Raw genomic sequence first — 15652 nt, 5'->3', positions numbered from 1 at the left:
TAAAGAGCTTTTACACAAGGGCAGATCAATAGTCCTGCAGAGCCTGGTTCTCTGTCATCTTTGGGGCTCTTTGCTGTCCCAGGACTGAGGCCCCTTGTTGGGAAGCCCCCAAATGCTGCTGTGCTGGGTGAGGGCTGTGCCTTTGGCCCTGCTTGCTGGAGCTTGGCTCCCTGCACCTCCTGATGCTTAAGTAATGCCAGTTAATTGCTGACCAGATAATGGGTCCATATTTATTGGGGGTTGAAAAATACTTTGCTGAGCAGCCCTGTGGGGTGATGGTTACTGGACCATGTGCTTGCCATGGGCAGTGCTTAGCGTGGCCTTTGGGAGGAAGCAGGGCTGGTGGAAGAGGCAAATTAAATCAATGTGACTGCCCACCAGAGTAAAACTAGAGAGAAATGGATTTTTTTCTTATGGAAGGGAAAAACAGAGTTCCTATAAAACTACAAGGAACCTCAAACAATTCACAGCCATAATGAGTGTGAGGGCAAGGCTGAGCTTCCTCTGGGCAAGGAGGTGGGATGGGAAATGCAATTCCTCCCTCAGCTGCAGGGCTGTGGGTGCCTTCTGTGAGGGAGAGAGGTTTGTTCCTCTTGAGGCAGAGTAACCCAGGGAATGGGCTGGACCCAGCCTGACCAGGCTGGTGTGAGAGGGAAGGACACCCTGGGCTGGCTCAGGGTGCTGTGTCTGTCAGGCTCAGGGTGTGTGCAGGGTCAGGCTGTGGGTGTTGGGAGGGGAATGCCCATTGCAGGTGGCACAGGAACACCTTAAGAACCAGCCCAAAACATTATCAGAGTGTTTCCTTCCCAGCCAGCATCAGCTTGGCAAGTTCATTCATCTGTCTTGATCTTCTGCATGCGGGGGCACCATCCAAGGCAGCACAGCATGTCCAGAGCCTTTCCAGGGAAGAATCAGCTCCAGTTTGTGCTCTGCTTTGTTCTGTGGCAGTGGCAACCTCTCCCTCTTTGGAGAATAAGATGTTAAAGAGCTTTAGAAAATGATCAAACCCTTCAGCTTTGCTACTGTGATTAATCAATCACAGCTGCTGCTTTACAGCTCCTTGTTTTGATGTGTTTCAGGTTGCTCCAAAGTTAGCCCAGCTCAGGGCTGGGAAACACATTCCTGAGCCCTGCAGGGTGCTGGGATGGAGCAAAAGCTGAATTTTCAACATTATTTCCAACATTTTTTGTGATGATTCTGCCATTCATTATCAGGGAGCATGGGATGCTCCTGGGAATGATATAATCCTAAAAAAAAGTGAGGAAGAGATTTAAGAACTATCCCTTCCCTGGATGGCAGCTGTATCATTGCAAATATTGTCTGATCTGCCCTTCTTAGCACAGAAGTATCTGAGGCTCCAGGTGGCGGCTCTAAAGGGTTTGTGTCAGTTTTGGAGTCTTAGTTAAATGCTCCTTAGCACTTTTTTTTACAGCTAAAGAGCCAAGCAGGGTCGTGAAGCATCACAGCTCAGATAGTTACTAAATCTGCTGTCAAGCAGATTAAGGTGGAAATGGAAAATTTGTTGGGGAAGTTTTTTCTCTTCTTTCTAATATTTGTGTGATAGAGGGTGACTTAAAGTCCATTTCCCCATGAGGTGAGGCCGCAGGTAACTGGTAGAAACAGGGCCCTGGCGTGGCTCAGCCTGGTGCATTGCACAAACAAAATCCCTGAGACAAAGTATATTTACTTTGTCTACAAAGTATATTTACTAGAAACAAATCAAACTACACAGACTCATTTCTTTCAGGTCCTGCCAACACCCCCTTAGTGCCCCTGAGCCACAGCTGGGCTGTGGGTGCCTGCAGAGCTCTCACAGGTCCCAGGCCCCTGTTGCTGGTGCTCCATGATCTGTGCCACAAGTGTTTTCCACAAAGGTGAATTGCTGAAGGTGCAGCACTTTTGTCAGGCTCTGGCAAAGCTGGCACCTGCACAGCAGAGCAGTTTGGTGAGAAAAGGGGGAGTCCTGTATCCACCCTGATTAACCAGATGTTCAGGAGGAGAATGATGAACACAGTTTCACCCAGCTTTGGAAGTGAAGGCACAAAGGATGCTTTCCATGTCTTGGCATGCAAGATGAGTCTGCCCCTGTTCCTCCTGATCACCTTTAAGCCATCTCCCCTCCCCTGTGGGGACCCAGCACCCTCATCCCTGCTGAGGGATGTTATGGGATGGAGGGAGGTGGAGCAGAGCCAGATTAACTGCCTTTGTCCTGGCTGTTTGCACAGCTGCACACCTGGAAACGTCACCTCGCAGGGCCTGAAGCACAACATCTCTCTGCTCCACCACCTCCCCATTTCTTACCTCACCTGCAAGGCTCATCTGCTGGCAAATGAGGCACCTGCCAATTCAGCAGAGCTGGGATAGAAACACTCCCTGGTACCAGCCAGTCCTCACCCTCCTCTCCGTTGCAGGCAGAAGGGAGGGCGGTGAGATGACATTGCTGCAGGTGTGTGTTGGCAGAAGGATGGTGGATGGGACTGTGCCCTCCCACACTGTGGCTTTCAGGACTGTCAGTGTGACTTCTGAGGTGGCTTTGCCTGGGGATATTGTTCATAGAAATAAGGGAAATCCACCCTCTTTCCAGATTCAGCTGTTACTGGATTTCAGAAGGGACAGGTGGTTTGTTCTGAGCCTGGCTCTGCACCACAGACTCCAGGGCACAAGTGCCTGGTGCTACATTAGGGATCAGCTCCTCATTGCACACAGTTTTCAGGGGTCTGTGTCCACACCAGTTTCTCCTTCCCCTGTTTATTGCCTTGCCCTCCTCTGCTCTGCCACTGGTCTGGGGACTTGTTCATTGCCTGTTGCTTCCTCTGAGTCCGTGACGACCCTTTGGCTCAAGATGAATCCTATTCCCTTTGGTTTCTGCTCTCCTCTGGCCACAGCTTTGAGGGAGCCATTCCTGCCCGTGCAGGGACTGCCTCCTGCTGTCCCCGTGTGCTGTGCAGGCGCCTGCAGTGCCAGGCGTGCTGGCTCCATAAATCCAGGGCATTAAAATCAGTGTGTCATCTGCAAAAGTATGAGTCTGTAAGCAAATATATTCCCCCTGGCACCTCTGATACCCTTCACAGCCTCTGCCCTGCAAATCAGACCTGCACATCCTTCTATTTTCACAGTGAGGAAAATCACAGAGTCGTGGAATGGCTTGGGTTGGAAGGGGCAGTAAAAATCATCCAGTTCCAACACCTTACCATGGGCAGGGACACCTTCCACTAGCCCAGGTTGCTCCAAGTCCTCTCCAGCCTGGCCTTGGACACTTCCAAGGATGGAGCAGCCACAGCTTCTCTGTGCAACCTGTGCCAACCTCACAGGGAGGAATCTTACCCCTGATTTGATCCAAATCTCACTTCTTTCCGTTCAAAGACGTTCCCCCTTGTCCTGTCGCTTCTCTGTTCGTGACAGAGCTGTCCCCCGGGTGGCGGCCGGGCCGGGCGGCTCTGCCGTGTCCCGAACTGCCCACGCCGGCGCTCGGTCCCGGGGGCTGCGGGGACCGTCAGGGGCTGCGGGACCGGGATCTGCGGGAACCGGGGGCTGCCGGGGGCTGCGGAGACCGGGGGGCTGTCGAGGGCTGCGGGAACCGTGGGCTGCGGGGACCAGGATCTTTCGGGGGCTGCGGAGACCGGGGGCTGCGGGAATCGGGATCTGTCGGGGGCTGCTGGAGCGGGGTCTGTGGGGGGCTGCGGGTCGGGGGCTGCGGGAGGGCGGCCCTGCGGAGCGCAGAGGAGCCAATGGCGCTGCCGGGGAGGAGCCGCGGCCCCGGCCCGGCCCCGCCCGCCGCCCCCCGCCGCACTCGGCCTGGGTTCGGCGGAGCGGCGGGCGCGGAGCTGCGGCAGCGGCGGTGCCGGAGCCCCGCGGGAGCGGCCCCGGCTGGAGCGGCCTCGCCGCGCCCCAGGCAGCGGCCCCGGCGGCAGCGCCCACCGCGCCGAGCACACCGGGAGCACCCGAAGGTACCGGGCACCGACCCGCCGGCCCGAGCGGGGCTGGTGCTGGGAGCTGTTGATGGGAGTTGCAGGAAAGTTTGCGGGGGAATCGCAGCCGGTCGGCAGCGGTGTGAGCGCGGGCGGTGCGGGGCGAGCCGGTCCCCGCCGGGAGCCGCTGCCGGGGCGGTTCGGGCGATGCGGGCGCTGCTGCAGACGGGGCCGGGATGCGGGTCCGTCCCTGCGGGCAGCGGGCGGTTCTGCCCCGCGGGAACCCCCGGACCAGCGCCGGGAGGGGAGGTGGGCGCTGAGCGGCGCACGCCCCCCCAGCGGTCCAGCCCCGCTCCAGGGGTTGGTGTTTTCCCGGTGGAGTTTTCTCGGGATGCTGTGCCCACCTGGCAGGCCCCTGGGTGCGGGACCCCCGGGATGCAGCGCCTGTGCCGATGGTCAGTGCAGCGCGAGGGGCTTTGGTGGGATGGGCTCTGCACAGGCGTCCCCGCGGTCCGGCGTGGGAACGGGAGCTCCGGGCGCTGCGGGATGCGAGCGTCGCTTTCTGTAGGCGCAGGAAAACAAGCCTGTGCTCTGTGTTTGGGAAGTTTGGAGAACTTCCCAAGCCAGCGGGTCGTGGAGAGCAAAAAGAGGATTGCAGGGAGGCGGCTGAGCTGGAGGCTGGGGCCGCTGTCCCCGGGGACAGCCCTGACCCTCTGCGGCGGCTGCTCCGGCCGGAGAAGGGGGTCGGTCCGTGCAGCCCCCTGGCCCCACGTGTTGCACGGGGGGTGTCCGTAGGTCAGAGCCAAGCCTAAGCTGGCCCTGACACAACATGAGCGAGGTGGCACCTGGTTTGGGCTGCGTGGAGGATTTCTGGCAACTGACCCCGAGCCGTCTGGATTGCTGACGATCCGTATTCCTCGGCGGGTGATACCCGACCTGGGCAGTGCCTCCCGGTCCCTGATGCTAATCATGCTCCGGTTGCTGCCCTTGGGGCAGCAACACACGCCTTTTGCCCTTCTGCGATTCTGAAGTTACCCGAGTGGGCGGTATTGGATGAATAGATTTGCAAAAGATTTGCGGAGTGTTGAGGAGTTAAAATCACCAGTTTGCATCTTCTGCAGGAGGTTGTGCTGTTTGCTCTCACAGGAGCACGTGCAGTCCCTCTGCAAAACACAACCAGCAGCCCCGGAGGGTGAGAGGTGCTGGGGGGGTGGGATGTTGCTGGGCAGGGGCAGATCGGACAGGGGGTCGCTGGGTAGAGGGGCTTCAGCTTTGGGGCCCTTGGCATTCCACAGTGACCTGGAGCATTGCCCGACGTTTCTTGCACTGTGCCGTGGGGAGGGGAATGACAGGGACCTGATAAGCAGTAAGAGGTATTTTGCTAAAGGTTCTAGACAGTGACTCATCTACTGTAGGAAGGGACAGAAGGGAGGGGCCGCACAGGAGCTTTCTAGAGTTAAAGTGGGTCTTTCCCCCTGATTATACCAGAAACAGAAGCTCAGGAATCCCTTATTACTCCCAAAACAGTGTAGACCTGTGGGTTATAAACCTCCTGATGCAAGTGCCTCCTGCATCCTTGTCCCTGAGGAGGATCCTGCCTTCTGGCCATGTCCTGGGGTTTGACTGTTCCACAATTTGGGGTGATTTCCAGCGCTCACAATTGATCTTATCTGATCATTCTTAGTCACTTCTGAGTCACTCCAAATAATTGATCCTTGTCCGTACATTGCACCATTGCATGATTCTGTGTGTGCCTGGCTGGCTGGGGTGTTTCAGAAGCCATTTCTCTTGGCTCTGAGTTGTTCAGACTTAACTTTAGTCCCACATCCAGCCTTCTGTCCTCCTGTGCCCCGGACAGCCCAGAGCAGGTGCAGTGCTGCTGCCTTTCCCTTTCCCAGGTGTGCTGCACCCTGAGGGGCCTCCCCAGCAATTTGCAGCATTGCTGACTGTGCCCTCTTGGAAAGGTGTCTGTGTAAGGAGTTTTGCTGATATTTGCCTGGATTTGGTTTATTTGCTGCTTCCAGTTTGCAGAGGAATTGGTGCATCTGGTTGGTCCTTGCAGACTGAGCACCTCAGTCCCAGCAAGCAGCTGCTTCCTCTCCCTGGGGTTTTATGGCTTCTGCACCACCTCTCCTGCATTTCCTGCCTGTGGATTTACCTGGGAATGCTGATGACTGGTCTGGTCTGGTTGTGGGTTTATCATCCCTCCCTGCAGGAGTGTTGGAGGGAGCAAGGAAAGATCCCCAAGCCCCGCAAGAGACAGCCCTCATCCCCTGTATCAGTGGTTGAGGGGAGGCAACAATAGTGGGGGATTGTTGAGAATTGTTCAAGAAGCAACTTTAGACCAAAGATTGGCATCTTTTTGAGACCCATGAGTCTATAAGCAGAGCTCTTTCCATTGCAAGGTGTTCTTTCAGAGTCAGGAGGGCTTCCCCAAACCCTCCCAGAAATGGCCACAGTCTGAGACAGGTTCTGGGGCTCTCGGGGCTGGTCCCTGCACTGGGTGCCCTGGGCATTTTTGGATCTGGGTGTCTCACTTTATCTGGGTTAAGCTCTCAAGGAAAAGAGGTGTGACTTGAGATCCAGAACTGGTTTGAGAGATCAGAACTGGGCCAATTTCTAGGCCAGAATGGGTTGCTGATGTCCCCAAGGATGGATTTGGATACAGAAATGGATGAAGGTCAAGGTTCCCAGTTCTCTCTATTGCACAGGTGCCTTCCTCTGCTGAATGCAGAGGGGGTCATATCCCTGACAGCTGCTGGGCAGGTAGCAGGACATATGGAAGCTTTATTATTCCTTTCAAAGCATGAAAAACCCCCCTTGCTGAGAGGTACTGGAGCTGTGAAGTGCAGACGTGGCTGCCCCCAGGAACAGCAGCAGCCTCAGGGAATGGGGAGGGAGCTTTGCTCGGTGCTGCACCACCTCACCCTCTGCAGAGAGGGGTCTCTGGGTTTGCATCCCCAGAGGAAGGTTTAACAGAGCCAGGCTTTGCTGTGACCCTCAGGCAGTGTGTGGTGAGCCTGGATGGAGACATGGCTGAATGGGACAGGGCATCCTTGCCCCTTCATTTCAGTTCTCCTGCAATTTCCAGGGTGCTTTGCTGACACCACACTCAATGTCCTCTGCACTCCAGGGAAGGCTTTGCCAAATGCTCCTTTGCAGACCTGCTGGGGTGACAGGGAGGCAGCCCAGGCAGTGCACAGGTCATGGGGCACCTCTGGGTGCTGAGGGGTCCCTGTGCCCTGCCCAGGGCACAGCAGGGACCAATACCCAAAGGCTGCCCTGCTCCATCCTGCAGTCAGCTCAAAAGGTTTGGTTATGCAGGGGCTTATCTACAGGCATAAGGGAGTACATTGAAAAAGTCAAGAGGAATTAAATACCTATTTTTCTGGGCTGTGGCTCGTATTGGAGCTATGCACAGGAAAACAAAGGGTTTTCCAGGGTTGCTCGTGCTCTGCTCTTGGCTCGTGCCTGCTCAGCCTGGCTCTTGCACAAGAGCATTTGGGTCTTTGTGTGTCTGGTCACCTTGCAGCAGGCACAGGTGGTGGTTTCTGCTCCTCTTTGCCCCCTGTTCTGCTGACAGCTGCGTTTTCCTCAGCCCAGAGGTGTGAATGCTTTACCTGCCACCACCTTCTGCTCCTGCAGAGCAGGAGATGGCGTTTTGCAGGGGACTGGGGGGATTTAAACCACTCACTTCTTTGTTATTAACTAGAAAGAAATAAAGTTGCAGAGAGATCAGATTTTGAGAAAGGCCCAGAGTTCCAAAATGCTCCCAGAGGATAGATCCCTAATTGCTCTCTAATTGCATTAGAGTTTAATTTGTTGTTGTTTTTACTGTAATGTTCCCATTTTTCTCGACAGTTTGCTTTGTCCCATTAACTAGAAATAGCTAGAGATGAATATTCACAATATCAAAACTTGCCTGTTGTGCAATGCTTGACAGGTTTTAGGCCTTTACTCTGCTGCCAGGGGACTCACATGTGGGTTGCAGCACTCACCCCATGGCAGCTTTTTGCCTGTATGTGGAGGTTGAGCCCTGGGAGTTCTGGTGGCCACTGTCCTGCTTCCAGGAGACACAGAAAGCTGAGCTGAGCTGGCCCCAGAGCAGCTCATGGGCAGCTGCACTTCAAAGGGCCTGTTTAATCCATTTCTCCCGAGCTCAGAGGGAAGCAGGTCTGGAAATGAAACTGGGAAACTTCAAAAAAGGCTTTCAGGGGCTTCATTTAGAAAGCAATAGGGGAGAAGGATATTGCTGCTCCTAATTTCAAACAGAAATATATTTACTCTGCCTTGTTAAAGGGGAAATTGGGTAGAAGATGTAGTTAAGCTTGGACCTGCTTCTTGCCAAGGCAACTTTTTTTTTTTGTGAAACAAATCCTGCAGATAGGAGAGTATAAATAAACCTTTCCAGTATCAGCCTCAGTACTTGAAGCCCTAGAGGGGTCACCTGTCTTGCTTTAATCTACTTGCTTATGTATCACATACATGTTATTTTGGGTGTCACACAGGACGCCTGAGCAAAGCTCCAGCTGCCTGAGATGGAGCAGCACACACAGCTCTCAGAAAACAGTATGAACACGAGGAGATGTGGGGAACTGCACTGTGAACTCAAAGCTGCTCCTAAATTTGATCCAGCCGCTTAAAAACAGTGGGTGGACCTGGTGGTGAAGTGAGGTATTGATATTTAAAGCTGCCTTGAAGGATGCAGCCAGAGACGTGACACCCAGCAGAGAACTGCGAAGGTGAGACATGCTCTGGTTTCAAAATTCACCGAGAAAACGGGGAGAGCTTGGAGCTCTGGATCTGCAGCGCCTGGAGAGGCTCGTCAGAAGCCCCAGGAATGGGATGGAATTGAACACCCACTGCTTCTGAAGCCATAAATTAGTCAGTTAAACCCACTGGTGCACAGAATGCTGTGCAGGCCCCTCTATTATCTGATATATAATAAGCACATGTGAGCTGGGGGTGTTAGAGGCAGAAACTGTTGTGGCCTCCCTGTGTGCTGAGGGTGCTCAGGCTGGCAGTTCCCCTGCTCTCAACCATATCCCTGCATCCCAGGGTATCTTCCATGTCTGTGCTTGCCACCTCCAAGCTTCAGAGTCTTGGCTGCAGTGACAGCACGTGGCACAGAGAGCCAGAGTTTAGCCTGACTTAAAATGAAAACTAATTAATCAATTCTGTGTTTTCCATCCTACAATGCCACTGGTGAAAGCATCAAGATGATAACTGTGGATTCAACTGCTCATTTGAAAATATTGAGCAATTAGACAAGTTTATGGCAATATTATTTCCTGCCACCAGAGATGCTTCATGATACTCCTAATTGTAGCGATAATTAATCCATCTAATTTTCAAGCACGCGGCTGTAGTTCATGGGAGTCTGGCAGGGACAGGAGCCACAGAGAGTGTGGGGACCCATTATTTTCTCTCTTTAATTGTCAGTGTGTGAAGAGGTGCTGGGCTGTGGCTCCTTAGGGAGCAGACTGGGGGCTCTGGGGGATTCTCACATCTGGGTACTGAAGGCAGAGGGACACAAGGAGCAATTCATGCCCTGCTCTGGCAGCGGGCAAGAAAGGACATTGCAGAGCAGTGGGAATGTTTTTGGTTTTGCTGAACATGCACAAACCATTTTTGAACGGTTTTTCCTCCTTAGCCAGACTGGGAGGCTGATGGCTATGGCTGCAGGATAACCTACAAACCCCACTTGGAAAACCAATGTTTGTATGAAACACCTTAACTTGTTTTAGTGCCTTTCTGTGGCTTTCCAGTACCACAGGGGATGCCTCATAAATACTGTAGGAATAGGAGTCCCCAGACTATGCAGGGAGAGGGAGACCTTTCCAATCCCATGAGTCAGAGCTGGTCTCTGAAAGGAGCAGCCTCTGCCCAGCCTGGAGTGTGCCCGACTCCAGCCCTTCTGCAATGGCAGTTTAATTTCTCACTGACAAAAATAGAACAGTTTGCATTTCTGGAGACCCTTTGGCACATGGAGCTGGAGTGCTGCAGTGGGCATTGATGAACCATTTCTCATTGCTCATCTGTTGGTAAGGGACAGAATAGTGGTTTTTTCCAGAGGGGAAAATGAAGCATGAATTATCTGAGTGGCTTGCTGAGATGCTTCCAAACACAAGGAAGGCAGGTCTGACATAAACTTAAAAGTCCAGCCTGCTTCTGCTCAGCGTGGGAGATGCTCCTGCTTCTTACAAGAGAGTGAATGCAAAGGAAAGGAGAGTTTTGTTTTCTCTTTCATAAATCAAGGATGGGCAAAGAAAAAGCTGTAGGAAGGATGTAAATGTTTTGAGTTTTACTTAAGGTAACGCTTCGTGTTGTTTGCTGGTGCTCACAAAGCTGATTGACAGACTACATGACAATATGAAGGAGTTCAATGAAATCTAGAGAATGTGGAATTTGGATGCACAGTTAAATTAGGCCAGGGGTTTAGTTCCCCTGTGCCAACTGGGGGACTCTGGAAGCATTTGCATTCCTGGTGTCTTGTTCCTCAATCATTTAATTGATGACAAGAAGCTCTGCTATAGAAGGGAGCTGTGGCTGAAGGGAGTAGAATCCATCAGTTGTTGCAAGCACGGAGGCTCCTGGAGTCCTGTAAATCCTCACCAGGTGGCACTTGGTGAGGCAGTTCTGGCTGGCAAATACAGGATGGGTGAGGGACCATCCTAGGGAGGGGAGAGGCTCAGCCAACCCACTGGAGCTCTGCTGACAGCAGGGATAACCAGGAGCATCTCTGTCTCTGCTGTCTCTTACTTGGTTAACCTGTGCTGGGCAGGGAGTGTTTAGTGCTGTTGGCAGCAACATTAAGCTCGTCTGGGGTTAGTGCTGCTGAGGCTCAAGCTGGTTTTGAGAAGAGGTGCTTTAGCTAGGCCAGCATCCAGGATTTCATCAGGGATCCAGAATTAAAATAATCCCCCATCAGCGATGGACAGATTTGTTCTCTCGAGGCCTCTTCTAAGCCCGTTGCCACCTTACATGGCTTTGCCTCTTGGGTTTCTGAGCTGAGGCTGATGGGGACTGACAAGCCCTGATTATGCAAAGTACCGGAGGCGACGGGCTGCCGGCATGGGATTGGGCTCGCCTCGCTTCCTGCCGTTTTGTCTGTTATTAGGGAGCCACAGCAAAAAAGTAGGTCCTGCTTATCCAAAAATAACCGTGGTGCCCTGATGGCGAGTGGCGGGCAGGGCTGTGCGGGAGCTGCTCCGCGCCGCTTTCGGGGTGCGCACAGCGCAGGCTGTTGGTGCGGGGTCTTTTGTGCGAATCCGCCGTTTCCATGGCAACGCGAGCATCACATGGGGACCGCGGCGTGTGAGCGCTGCGCCCCCAGCGCGGCTCCCGCGACGCCCCGACGGCCGGCGGGGCCCGGGCAGCCTGGGGGGCCCGGGGGCAGCCGGGGCTCGGGGCTGGGGGCATCGGAGCTGCCAAACCCGCGCCCCTGCGTGGTGGGGTGCGAGGGAAAGGAAGGGAGCAGGTACCAGGGCGTGGGACCAGGCGTCCTCCCCAGGCTGGGGCTTGGCCGGGGTTTAGTCAAGGGGAATCTGTTCCTGCAGGGAGGTGCCCACAGCGGCTGGATCCCCACGCCAAGGTGCCTCCTTTCCTCTCCATGCCAGGGCAAGTGAGTCCTTGCCCTCTGTCTCTGACTCCAGCAGCCCCTCCATCTCGGTGCAGCCTCTGCAGAGCCTGCACGGGTCTGCTTTTAACCCTTCTCTCAGCGGGTTTCTGGGCTGTCCCTGCTGCTAAGGAAGGGTCGAGCTGTGCTGGAGTGAGAGACAGAGCCCCATCCTTGAAGTGTGCAGGATGCAGAATCACTGCCCTGAGGCACAAAATGTGATTGCTCTCTGTTCAGTTCCTACAAACTGTATTAAGCAGTCTCAATATATCAATCTCCTTTTCAAAATGTATTTTTATTCAAGTCAGCACATGTCTGCAATTAAACCCTGCTACACGATGTAGTGTGAATAATTAGAAGAATTCATGTGCATAACGGGATACTCACATTTGTAGGGAAGGGATGGTGCCACTCCCAGAACTGCAGAACCCTCTAAACTTGGCAGTGTCATTTCCTCATCCCCCGTGAGGCAGTTCAGGGCATGGAGGGCTTGTCTCCGCTGCACACTCAGATCTGTCCTTTGCTCTCTGGATTTGTGTGCCTGTAATTTCCTTCTCTTGCTTTTTGTTTCCACTTCAGACAGGCAGGAGGTCAAAAAGTCACTGGCTGGATTTTACTGCCACGTGTAAGCTCAGTCTCATCCTTTGCTCCCCTGCCAGGTGGGTGCTGTGCTGCCTGGCATGGGTCAGGTAGGGGCTGCAGGGGCACACCTGGAGCCTTGGCCCTGCTGGTCTTCTGCCTGGAGGCATCACCTGTCCCTCCTGGCTTCCCCCTGCCAGAGGACACTGCTTTTTCTGATGTGTTCATCAGGCTATTTTCTTGCTTGGTTCTATTTATAAATGGTACCTTGATGATTAGGTGAGGAGATGGGAACATCTGGCACCTTTCCTCCCACCCCGGAGCTCATGAATCTTGGGAATTCAGTGAGACATCCCTGGCAATTTCCTCCCCACGGTGGAGGAGCTTTTTTTAAAAGGCTGCATCTTTTTAAAAACATGATCTCCATCCACTGAGAGGACACTGTTGCTGTCTGAGTGTCCTTTTCTTAGTCCTGGCAAACACAGAATCCCAGAATGGTTTGGGTTGGAAGAGACCTTAAAGCTCATCTCGTTCCAGCTCCCTGCCATGGGCAGGGACACCTTCCACTAGCCCAGGTTGCTCAGAGTCTCATCCAGCCTGGCCTTGGGTGCTTCCATCAAGAAGTCAATCCCACTAAAGGAGCAACTTGCCTGCTTACTCTGGGGGAAGTTGTGTGAAGTTGGGCACTGGGCTTGCTCAGGTTGAGCCTCATCTGCACTGAGGTACCATCTCTGTTGCTCTCCACAGCCTCTCTCTGTGTGCTGACACATGGAGCAGCCACGTGCAGGATCCCTCCTGCTCCCCAGTCATGCCACACACAATCTTGTTCTGATTTTCAAGGCTCCTATAAAGCGTGTCAAAATGCATCAAAGACTGAGTGCAGAAGTGAGGCAAATTGACTCTGTAGAGGATTCAGGGAATGGAGGGAATAGGTATAAACCCCAAACCAACCAAGAACTGCAGCGAAGGTGAAGCATGGCAGGGACAGCAGATGTGCAACACAGCTGGAGGAACGTGGAGCATCTTTGATTTGGCAGGAGAAGGGGAAAACCTGAAAATAGCACATGCATCCTCTGGAGATGTGGCTCCAAGGGAAGTCTTCGTGGGTAGGGACATGCCACCATCACCTCTGGGATGCAGGATTGTCTGGGCTCTGTTACATCACTCGCAGTTGAGGGCCCTGCCCTGGGAAGGACTCACAGAATCACAGAATAGTTGGAGCACCTTGCCAGGAGTCTGGTCCCTGAGGCACTCAGTCCATCACCTGCTGGTTGTGGTGCACCAGGAATTCCTGCATAGGTTCATTTTTCCCATTGCCCAGTAGAGGACAAGGATTGCCATATGGTAAAGCACTGGATTCAGCAACTTGTGTTTTTCCAGTCAAGAGGAAAGAAAAAAATTGTGGTCCCTTATCCAATTTACTCTTGAAGGCCTGTAATCACCTTTCCCAGAATTAACAGCTTCTGAAACCTCCATGCTGGGGCATGAGAGAAGTGGCAACTGAGCATGAGCACAAATGCCAAATACAAACAACAAGCCAAAAATGAAATGTCCTGACTTTCATGTTATGAATTATTTGTGGCTTTTGCTGCTGTCACTCTCCTGTGGATTAACATCTCATGTAACACCTCCTGTTTTCTTCTGTTGTTTAATTTGTCTTGCAATAAAAAGAAAAAAAGTCTTTACTAATAATTAATGTGCTTTCAGCAACTCTGTCTCTGTGCTCACACTGAGGCATCTGAAGAAATGCAAAACTGCCTTTTGAAGTGCCTGATTTCCCAGGATGGTGATGGTTGAGCCTGTTCCATGAGTGCAATTCTCCTCCTGTTTCATCACCTTGAGATGGAGCACTCGGGGTGCTGGAGGCCACAGCAGCCTCCCAGCACTGGGAAAAGGGCTGGGATGGGACAGTCCGAGGCAGTTCTGTGCTGCTGGATCTCCCAGTCACAGGCTGGACAGGACACCACATCCCATGGCCACAGCAGGACCTGTTCTGCTGGGTCTGGATCCCAAAAACACTTACTACAGGGGCACTTCACCACTCCCCTGTGTGACAGGGACACACTCAGCCCATGTCCATTCCTGGTGGGATTCAGCTGCTGCAAAGCATTTCCTTAAAAAGGAATTTGGCTTTGCCTGTGCCTCTGATGTCAGTTGTGGATTGCTGTCCTCTAATATTTAGTGCAACTTAGTTAGCATCTTTCTGGCTGTTGCCAAAAACTGGAGTCAGCCCCGTCAAATTGATTTTCATTGAGCTGTTACAGTCACTGAAACTGCTGAGGAGAATCGCAGCCATATGGCACAGGGTACTGCAAACGAGGTCTCCTGTGACACACTCAGCTCTTGCTGGAGATGCTGAGCTGACACGTGCAGAGGTCACAGATCTGGAGCAGGGAGGGGACTCTGCACTGGACTGCAGCACAGGAGGCCACAATAAGCCCCCCTGAAAGAGGCAAAGTGATGAGTGGTTGTGGTGGAGGCCCTGCCATGTCCCCACCTGAGGCAGAGGGTTCCAGGTGTTTCAGGTATTTACATCTGGGTGTGCAGACCAAGTACTTCTACTCAGCACAGTGCTTTCAGTCCAGGTGACAAGGCTGCAAATCCCACATTTATTCTTCAACTCTCAGGAAGAAAAGCCTCAGAGAGTGCTGAAGGACACATCCCATGCTGCTCAGCATCTGTGGGTCCCCTCGAGTGTCCCTCACAGCTGAGGACATGCTGTGGGCAGGGAAAACCCTCCTTTTTGGCAGACAAGGCTGTGTGGTGATCTCAGCCCAGGGCTGGTCAGTCCTGGAGCAGTCAGGCATGTGTGGGCAGGGAGAGGCACAGTGGAATTCAGTGATTAGAAATACATAAATATTAATTGCTTATGAACTCCCTTTATGACACTTGCAGGCAGAAGAAGTTAATAAATCACTGCATGGATTAAGCCACAGAACAGCAATGCAGGGAGTATCTGAGAGGAGACAGAAGCAGGGAAGGGGAGCTTTCCTGGAGAGGAGGAAGCACTTGTTCTAGGCCAGGCTCCCACAGCACAAAGCTGTTTTCTTTTTCCCAGGGTTTCATGCCTAGTCTGCCTCATGCTGCAGAGGGGAGCCCTTGCAACTATGCACAGGTGCCACCAGCTGGGGCCACCTCCTGTGACCCTGCTGTGGCTGCAGCATCGCTGCACCTGTCCCTTTGCAGGAAGCAAAGGATGGAACAGAGTCCCTGTGCAGATCCCCAGGGGAATATCAGCCCTGGACCTTCCCTGTGGTCTGTGTGTGAGAGCAGCCAGTGCCACCCTGGGGATTGTGGCAGTTTTAAAAGCTGTGACATGGAAATGGGAGTGTTCACACATTCATTTCACTGCATGTTTTCCTGGACATCCTTTGGCAGTTGCTGATGAAGAGGCTTTTGCTCTTCAGTTGCATTTCTGTGGGACAGGTAACAGTCTGTTTTCTCAAGTCAATGGCTGGTACTTCAGTTTAAGCTTGTGCTGGAGCTGTCTGGGTCTCGTGGCAACTTTGCAAGGGTGGTTTGTATAAATGGGTGCTGGTAGTGGATT

The 15652-nt window shown here is 53.1% G+C and overlaps 1 protein-coding gene across 1 annotated transcript in view; it reads left to right on the top strand.

The window, feature by feature from the left end:
* The first annotated feature begins 3803 nt into the window (after positions 1-3803).
* The window catches only part of ZMAT4 (zinc finger matrin-type 4), a 44830-nt gene continuing 32981 nt past the window's right edge, over positions 3804-15652 (top strand). The window contains exon 1 of the mRNA XM_071579102.1: positions 3804-3947. The gene's annotated coding sequence lies outside the window, so the exon portion shown is untranslated. The remainder of the gene's footprint in view (positions 3948-15652) is intronic.

The sequence above is a fragment of the Pithys albifrons genome, chromosome 29 (genome assembly GCF_047495875.1).
Source record: "Pithys albifrons albifrons isolate INPA30051 chromosome 29, PitAlb_v1, whole genome shotgun sequence".
Classification (NCBI taxonomy): Eukaryota; Metazoa; Chordata; class Aves; order Passeriformes; family Thamnophilidae; genus Pithys; species Pithys albifrons.
The sequence above is the reverse complement of the archived record's forward strand: the minus strand, read 5'-3'. Positions and strand labels throughout refer to the sequence as shown.